This window comes from Nycticebus coucang, chromosome 8 (assembly GCF_027406575.1).
Source record: "Nycticebus coucang isolate mNycCou1 chromosome 8, mNycCou1.pri, whole genome shotgun sequence".
NCBI classification, from domain to species: Eukaryota; Metazoa; Chordata; class Mammalia; order Primates; family Lorisidae; genus Nycticebus; species Nycticebus coucang.
This window is the reverse complement of record NC_069787.1, coordinates 9,431,910-9,441,445: the sequence shown is the minus strand read 5'-3', so window position 1 is coordinate 9,441,445 and position 9,536 is coordinate 9,431,910.

Sequence of the window (9,536 nt, the reverse complement as noted above, 5' to 3'; positions counted from 1 at the left end):
AGCAACCTCCTCAAACTCTTGGGCTCAAGTGATCCTCTTGCCTCAGCCTTCCAAGTAGCTGGTACTACACGTGCCTGCCACAACACCAGGCTAGTTTTCCTATTTTTAGTAGAGATAGGGTCTCAATCTTGCCCAGGCTGATCTCTTAATTCCTGAGCTCAAGGGATCCTCCCGATTTTGTCTCCCATAGTGCCAGGATTACAGGTGTGAGCCAGCATGCTCAGCAAAAATTAATTTTATAGAGGGCTAAAACGTGTGAAGGGCTGGGCTTGGTGGCTCACGCCTGTCATCCTAGCATTCTGGAAGAACAAGAGAGAAGGATCCCTTGGTCTCAGGAGTTCCAGACGAGACAAGCCTGTGCAAGAGAGAGACTTCTTTACTAAAGAAAAAGTAGCTTGGGCAGCGCCTGTGGCTCAAAGGAGTAGGGCGCCAGCCCCATATGCCGGAGGTAGCGGGTTCAAACCCAGCCCCGGCCAAAAACTGCAAAAAAAAAAAAAAAAAAGTAGCTAGACCTTCTGATGGGCTCCTGTAGTCTCAGGTACTTGGAGGCTGAGGCAGGAGAATCACTTGAGCTCAGGAGTTTGAGGTTGCTATGAGCCATATGATGCCATGGCACTCTACCCAGGGGACAGAGTGAGACTCTGTCTCAAAAAAAAAAAAAAAAAAAACCCAACAACGTGAAAGTACATACTCCAAACTGTAATGGCGGTCCCTTGAGAGTGAGACTGTGGAAGGGCATTCACTCACAGGACTTAGAGGACTGGCTCCTAACCTTGTTACCTCCTCAGTGGTGTTGAGCCCTTTCCTGCCTCCAGCCCGCAGTGTGTGGCATTTGGAGCCTGAGCTGGTGGAAAGCTGTCACTTTGGGTTATTGTTTTTACTCTTCAGCCACTTTTACTCCTCCCCACACATTCGGCATCAGTGGGCTGTGTTGGGCCTCATGGGCTTTCCAGGTACCATCTTAGCTCCTGCAAGACCAGCCCAATGGCTCAGCTGATCTGCTACCTTGGGTACAGAAACTGGAGTAGCTGGGTCAGAGTCTCTTATGGACAGACACCCGAAGGTGAGGGAAGCCCTGAGGGTCAAAGGCAGGGGCTGCACCAAGAGATCAGCACTTCTAGCACTGGGAAGAGCAAGCCAGGCCTCAGATCTATGTTGAAATAGAGTCTGAACTTGAAGGATCTTTAAGCTTTGGGTGCAGAAAGTGGGAACCCATGGAACTTTCCAGATACTCTGTGGGATGAGAATGTAGAAAGTCTGTAAAAGCAAGTGCAGATTATTCTTCCATCTTTTGAAAGAAAAAGAGAAATTAGATTATGGAAAAGGGAACGTCAGAGTTCAGTATGGGGTGGTGCCTGAGGCTCAGTGAGTAGGGCGCCGGCCCCATATACCGAGGGTGGCGGGTTCAAACCAACCCTGGCTGAACTGTAACCAAAAAATAGCCGGGCGTTGTGGCAGGGGCCTGTAATCCCAGCTGCTAGGGAGGCTGAGGCAGGAGAATCGTGGAAGCCCAAGAGCTAGAGGTTGCTGTGAGTCCTGTGACATCATGGCACTCTACTGAGGGTGGTAAAGTGAGACTCTGTCTCTACAAAAAAAAAAAAATTAATTAAAAAAAATAATAAAGTATGTGCAAAGAGCATAAGTATTATCATTATTTCCCTTTTGTCAATCTTCCTTCCTAACCCAGCTTCCTGATATAACTGTTGTGGGAAAAGAAGTCATATCATACAAAGAGGTTTGGCTTGGCACCTGTTGCTCAGTGGTTAGGGTGCCGGCCACATACACGGGGGCTGGCGGGTTTGAACCCGCCCTGGACCTGCTAAACCAATGACAACTACAGCAAAAATGTAGCCTGGCGTTGTGGTGGGCGCCTGAGGCAAGAGAATTGCTTAAACCCAAGAGTTTGAAATTGCTGTGAGCTGTGACACCATCGCACTCTACTGAGGGAGACATAGTGAGATTCTGTCTCAAAAAAAAATTAAAAAATAAATAAATAAATAAAATAAAGAGGTTTATTTAGAGCCAAATTTAAGGACTATGACCTGGAGCCACGCCCAAGAATCCTTGAGCAAGTGGACTGGCTGTGGTGGGGTTTCAGTTGGTTTTAGACATTTCAGGGAAACAGGTTTGTTAACAGGTGATGTCATAAATCAATACATTGGCATTCGTTGATTTTGGCTGGAAAACGTGGGACATCTCACAAGGGGGCGCTTAAGGTTATAGATGGATTTAAGGATAATTTAGTTGACAATTGGCTGAAAGAGTTAGACCTGGTGGGCAGCGCCTGTGGCTCAAAGGAGTAGGGCACTGGCCCCATATGCTGGAGGTGGCGGGTTCAAACCCAGCCCCGGCCATAAAAACTGCAAAAAAAAAAAAAGACCTGGCTGTCCAACCTTTGTTTTCCTCTGCCACATGTTAGAAGAGTATGGGCCATATATTAAATATACAGACACTAATGAAAAGTGACTAGCAAAAATAAAAAAAGGTCTGTAGATGGGCGGCACCTGTGGCTCAAGGAGTAGGGCGCCGGTCCCATATGCCGGAGGTGTGGCGGGTTCAAACCCAGCTCCGGCCAAAAAAAAAAAAAAAAAAAAAAGGTCTGTAGATACTTGTCATGATACCCCACACCACAGATAGGCAAAAAAGTCCTTAGAAAATTAGCATTGAGCCCACAGGCTGCCTGTTGGTCACCCCTGAGTTAGGCCTTGTCTAAAAGACTAGGAGTCATTGAAAAGGAATGTTTGAGTTAAGATAAGGGTCTGTTAATCACAGACAAACTACAGGCCATATATTTGTTGTATAAATTGAAGACCTGCAAGTTTGTTCTGCATAGCATTCAACCTGTTGGAGAGCTCTAAAGGATATCTCCAACAAGGGAGAGATTATGATGAGGTGTGTTCTTATGACTGGTAACTCATGGTTTTAGGGTATCTCCTTAGCCATGAAGTCCAGTCAGCCACTGGTGGGGAGAACCTTAAAACTGTTTTAGTCTGGGTGCGGGCAGCTCATGCCAGTAATCCTTGAACTCTGGGAGGCTGGGAGCACTTGGGGTGAATTGCTTGAGTTGCGGAGTTCACGACCAGCCTCAGCAAGAGTGTGACTCCTGTCTCTACTAAAAATAGAAAAACTGAGGCAAGAGGATTGCTTGAGCCCAGAGTTTGAGGTTACTGTGAGCTATGATGATGCCATGGCACTCTACTCAGGGTGAGAGTGAAACTCTCTTTCAAAAAAAAAGCTAGCTCTGGTTGGTGGCGCCTGTGGCTTGGTGAGTAGGGCGCTGGCCCCATATACCGAGGGTAGCGGGTTCAAACCTGGCCTTGGCCAAACTGCAACCAAAAAATAGCCGGGTGTTGTGGCAGGCGCCCGTAGTCCCAGCTGCTCGGGAGGCTGAGGCAAGAGAATCGTGTAAGCCCAAACGCTGGAGGTTGCTGTGAGCCGTGTGACGTCATGGCACTCTACGAGCGGCAAAGTGAGACTCTGTCTCTACAAAAAAAAAAAGCTAGCTCTATGTTTTGGCAGGTGCCTGTAGTTCCACCTATTCAGGAGGCTGAGGCAAGAGGATCCCCTGAGCTCAAGAGATTGCAGTTGCTATGAGCTACAATGATGCCACGGCACTCTACCCAGGCCCAGGGTGACAAGAGTAAGAGAGTAAGATTGTTCAAAAAAAACAAAACAACAAAAAAAAAAGAATTAAAAAATAGAATTATTTACTCTGAGAGGCCAAGGAGGGTGGATTGCTTGCTCTCAGGAGTTGGAGACCAGCCTGAGCAAGAGTGAGACCCCCATTTCTACTAAAAATAGAAAAATTTGGCTCGGCGCCTGTAGCTCAAGTGGCTAAGGTGCCAACAACGTACACTAAAGCTGGTGGGTTCAAATCCAGCCCAGGCCCACCAAACAATGACAACTACAACCAAAAAATAGCTGGGCGTTGTGGCAGGTGCCTGTAGTCCTAGCTACTTGGGAAGCTGAGGCAAAAAGAATCGCTTAAGCCCAGGAGTTGGAGGTTGCTGTGAGCTATGATGTGACAGCACTCTACACAGGGCGATAGCTTGAGGCTCTGTCTCAAAATAAAAAATAAGGGCGGCGCCTGTGGCTCAGTCGGTAAGGCACCGGCCCCATATACGGAGGGTGGCGGGTTCAAACCCGGCCCCGGCCAAACTGCAACCAAAAAATAGCCGGGCGTTGTGGCGGGCGCCTGTAGTCCCACCTACTCGGGAGGCTGAGGCAATAGAATCGCTTAAGCCCAGGAGTTGGAGGTTGCTGTGAGCTGTGTGAGGCCACGGCACTCTATGGAGGGCCATAAAGTGAGACTCTGTCTCTACAAAAAAAAAAAATAATTAAAATAAAATAAAAAATAAATAAATAAAAATAGAAAAATTAGCCAGGCGTTGTAGTGAATGCCTATAGTCCTAGCCACTTGGGGGGGTGCTGAGGCAAGAGGATTGCTTGAGCCCAAGAGAGTGAGACTCTGTCTCAAAAAAAAAAAAAGGAATTTATCTCGGACCCCCCCCTTTTTTTTTTCATTTCTTTTAATTTTCTTTTTGAGACAGATTTTCACTTTGTCACTGTGGCATCACAGCTCACAGCAAACTCAAACTCTTGGGCTCAAGTGATTCTTTTGTCTTAGCCTCTCAAGTAGCTGGGACTATAGGTGCCTACCACAAGGCCTGGCTGATTTTTGTTTTTGTGTTTTTTTGCAGTTTTTGGCTGGGGCCGCGTTTGAACCCACCACCTCCAGTATATGGGGCAGGTGGCCCTACTCTCTGAGCTACAGGCACCGCCCCAAGGCCCGTCTCTTTTTAGAGACGGGGTCTCACTCTAGCTCAGATTGGTCTCAAACCTATGAGCTCAGGCAATCCACCGGCTTCAGCCTCCCAAAGTGCTAGGATTATAGGCATGAGCCACCCCGCCCAATCAGAAGACCCTTCTAAAGAGTGGAGACTAAGATTGTATCCCTCAGATGGCCTGCTCAGGTCCCAAACCATTCAAGCCTGTCTGGAAGCGAAAATTCTTCAGATTCCAAGCCCTGGGTTGGGGGTGATAAGGAAATCTGCCAAGGCTGGTGGAGGCAGCAGAGAGAAGCAGGTTAGGTGTTTCTGCCTTCCTCAGTTGGCCAAGGCTGAATGTGTGTGGTCTTAAAGTCTCAAGGAAGGCTTAAAGGCTTGAAGGAAAGCCGCCCCATGGCACTTATGGAAGAGAGGCTGAGACAGATAGGAGAGGCCGGGTGTAGTGGCTCACACCTGTAATCCTAGCACTCTGGAAGGCCAAGAGTTGCTTGAGCTCACAACTCAGAGATCAGCCTGAACAAAAATCAAGACACTCCCCCCACCCCCATCTCTACTAAAAATAGAAAAACTGAGGCAAGGGCGGCGCCTGTGGCTCAGCGAGTAGGGCGCTGGCCCCACATGCCGAGGGTGGCGGGTTCAAACCCAGCCCCGGTCAAACTGCAACAACAACAAAAAAAAAATAGCCGGGCGTTGTGGCGGGCGCCTGTAGTCCCAGCTACTAGGGAGGCTGAGGCAAGAGAATCGCGGAAGCCCAGGAGTTAGAGGTTGCTGTGAGCCGTGTGACGCCACGGCACTCTACCCGAGGGCGGTACAGTGAGACTCTGTCTCTACAAAAAAAAAAAAAAAAAGAAAAACTGAGGCAAGAGGATTGCTTGAGCCTGGGTTGGAGGTTGCTATGAGCTATGACAACATAGCACTCTACCCAGGGCAACAGCTTGAGACTCTGTCTCAAAAAAAAAAAGGAGACATGAAAGAGGACCTTTATTCTCTTTGTCCCTGTTTAGGGATGGAAGCAGGTTGAAAGGGCTACAAGGAGGTGGGAGAAAATTGTGGCCTTCTTGACAAGAAAGTTGGAAGGAACCCTGAAGCAAAACAAGAAATTTCGAGTGGGCTCAGTGCCTGTAGCTCAGCAGCTAGGGCGCCAGGTACATACACCTGAGCTGGCGGGTTCGAATCCAGCCTGGGCCTGCCAAACAACAATGACAGCTACAACCAAAAATAGCCGGGCGTTGTGGCAGGCCCCTGTAGTCCCAGCTACTTGGGAGGCTGAAGCAAGAGAATCGCTTAAGCCCAAGAGTTTGAGGTTGCTGTGAGCTGTGATCTCGCAGCACTCTACCCAGGGTGACAGCTTGAGACTGTCTCAAAAATAAGTCAATAAACATAAAAATAAAAAAGAAAGTTTGAGTGGTTGTGATCTAGTTAAACAAGTATGTGCTGTTTATGCAAAATGTAATTTATAGTCTGTGACCCATGACCTCTAGCCTGTGAATGATACCCACATAAAACAAAGATAAGGATCCCCATTATAGAACAATGCATGCCATGGTTGCCACAAACAGACTAACAGACATCACACCATCCCTAGTAAAATAAGAGCTAATAATTATTGCTACAAGGCCGACACAGTGGCTCGTGCCTGTAATCCTAGCACTCTGGGAGGCTGGGGTGGGTGGATTGCTTAAGAGAAACAAGTTCTAGACCAGCCTGAGCAAAAATCGAGACCCCTATCTCTACTAAAAATAGAAAAACTAAGTCAACAGGATCGCTTGAGCCTGAGTTGGAGGTTGCTGTGAGCTATGACAGGACAGCACTCTATTCAGGGCCACAGCCTGAGACTCTTGTCTTGAAAAAAAAATTATTGATACGGAGTAAAGGAAATTGGATTTACTGTCAACTGAGGTAATGCACAACCGAGGAAACTAGAACAGTACACCTGAAGGCCTCAGGGGACCCCCGGTGGACGCAGGAGGACCTGGGTTGAAGGTGCTCATCACGCTGTATTGCCTTTGTGCGGCGTCTTCTCTCGCTGGTGAGGGGGCCCTTTCCCACTCTCCTGGAAAAGTCCATGCTTATCTCTGCTGTGATTTAAATACCATATACTCTTTTTCTTCACTTTAAATAAAATGTTTGCTCCCATTCTGCTATATTGGAGCCCCAGCTGCCTCATTTTCCACTCCCCAGTTTCTTGCTCTCCCTTTGACTCAGCTGAACTTGCTTGTTCTGCTGGGTGAACTGTACCAGGTCCATTGAGCTGCTCAGGGTGAACTTTCATCTCTGACAGTTCCTTAGCACCTGAGATGTAGGTGCTTTCCCACCCAGCGTCTGGCAGGCCATCAGTAGAGTACTCCACCCAGAAGTTTACCTTCAGCCATGCTGAAAACATGGGAGCTCACTTGAAAAAGTGGCCTCAGAGCACTGAAACGTGTCCCATCTTTATTTATTTTTATTTATTTTTTTAGAGACAGAGTCTTGCTTTGTCGCCCTCGGTAGAGTGCTATGGCATCACAGCTCACAGCAACCTCCAGCTCTTGGACTTAGACGCTTCTCTTGCCTCAGCCTCCCGAGTAGCTGGGATGACAGGTGCCTGCCACAAAGCTGGCTATTTTTTTGTTGCAGTTTGGCTGGGGCCAGGTTCAAACCTGCCACCCTCGGTATATGGGGCCAGCGCCCTACTCACTGAGCCACAGGTGCTGCCTCCCCCATTTTTATTTAACATGAAGGAAATAGGCTTATATATTAGTAAGTAATCTTTTACTGGGCTTAGCACTTCAGTTTATCTCCACCACTTTGGAGTCCTTTCATAGCAATCTTTCCACGTGGTTGGGGCAGGAAATCCAATTTACAAAAGAGAGAAAACTGTTCAAGGACAAAGAACCAGAGAATGGCTGAACCTAGGACCCAAACCTTGATAGGACTACGAAGCCCACGAATGTATCAGTGGCAGTTACCATTTTTTTTTTTTTTTTTTTGAGACAGTGTCTCACTTTCTTGCCCTGGGTAGAGTACTGTGGCATCATAATTCACAGCTACCTCAAACTCTTGGGCTCAAGCGATTCACTTGCCTTAGTCTTGCAGGTTGTTGGGACTACCGGTGCCTGCCACGTGCCTGGCTATTTTTAGAGATGAGCTCTTGCTCTTGCTCAGGCTGGTCTTGAACCTGTGAGCTCAGGCAATCCACCCGCCCCGGCCTCCCAGAGGATTACAGGAGTGAACCACTGTGCGGGCCATAGCAGTACCGATTTTTGAGCACATTCTCTTTTCGAGGAAAGCCTGGTAGGTGTCCTAGATAGGCCTAGATAGGCTGTATAATTTGATTTAATCCATGCCCCCCTAACTCTAAGCAGTAGGAATGTTTAGTTTCACTTTGTAAGGGTGGGAAGCCAGGGTTGATAAGTGAAATGAGTTCTAGGGTGACAGGGCTCTTGATGGCATACTGGGTCTTGACCTCAGGACTTCTCACTCTGATTTCAAAAAAATGATTTTTGCAGCCATATTCCATACCTGTCCTTGATGATGCCACCTAAGTTCTTAGAACCTATTTACTTCTGTGCAACATAATAATACCTACAGTATAAGCTTATAAGAATTATGTAAGACCATTTATGCCAAACACATTGTAGATAAAGATAAACAGCAGGGTTTTTTTGTGTATGTGTTTGCTGCTTTTTTTTTGAGACAGAGTCTCACTCTGTTGCCCTGGGCAGAGTGCTGTGGTGTCATAACTCATAGCAACCTTAAGCTCCTGGGTTCAAACAATCCTCTTACCTCAGTTTCCTAAGTAGCTGGGACTACAGATGCCTGCCACAACACCTGGATATATATATATATATTTTTGTAGAGACAGAGTCTCACTTTCTGGTCCTCGGTAGAGTGCTGTGGCCTCACACAGCTCACAGCAACCTCCAACTCCTGGGCTTAACCTATTCTCTTGCCTCAGCCTCCCGAGTAGCTGGGACTACAGGCACCTGCCACAATGCCCGGCTATTTACACCTGGATATTTTTTAGAGATGGAGATCTCACTCTTGCTCAGGCTTGTCTTGAACTCGCGATCTCAAGCAATCCACCCATCTTGGCCTCCCAGAGTGCTAGGATTATAGGTGTGAGCCACTTGGCAGCTCGGCACCCAGCTCAGCAGATCCTATCTCTAACAAAAAAAAAATTCAATTTGCCCCCCAATCCTCTGTACCATACTCTGCTTTTTACCCAATAATATTTATCATCTTCTAAGATAATTAATGCAGGTAGCCATCATCCTTACCCCCTTTACCATCCTCCACTTTTATTATTTTTTTTTTTGTTACAGAGTCTTACTATGTCACCCTGGGTAGAGTGCAGTGGCATCACAGCTTACAGCAACCTCCAACTCTTGGGTTGAAGTGATTCTCTTGCCTCAGCCTCCAAAGTAGCTGGGACTACAGGCACTAGCCACAAGGCCGGGCTATTTTTTTGTTGTAGTTGTCATTTGTTTAGTAGGCCGGGCCAGGTTCGAACCTGCCAGCCTTGGTGCATGTGGCCAGCGACGTAACCACTGTGCTACTGGCACTGAGCCCATACTCTACTTTTATTGTTCTCTTACATAACTTATCACCTTACATATTGCTAATTTGTTTATTTATTTAGTTTTTTTTTTGTAGAGACAGTCTCACTTTATCGCCCTCGGTAGAGTGCTGTAGCATCGCAACTCATAGCAACTTCCAACTCCTAGGCTTAAGGGATTCTCTTGCCTCAGCCTCCTAAGTAGCTGGGAC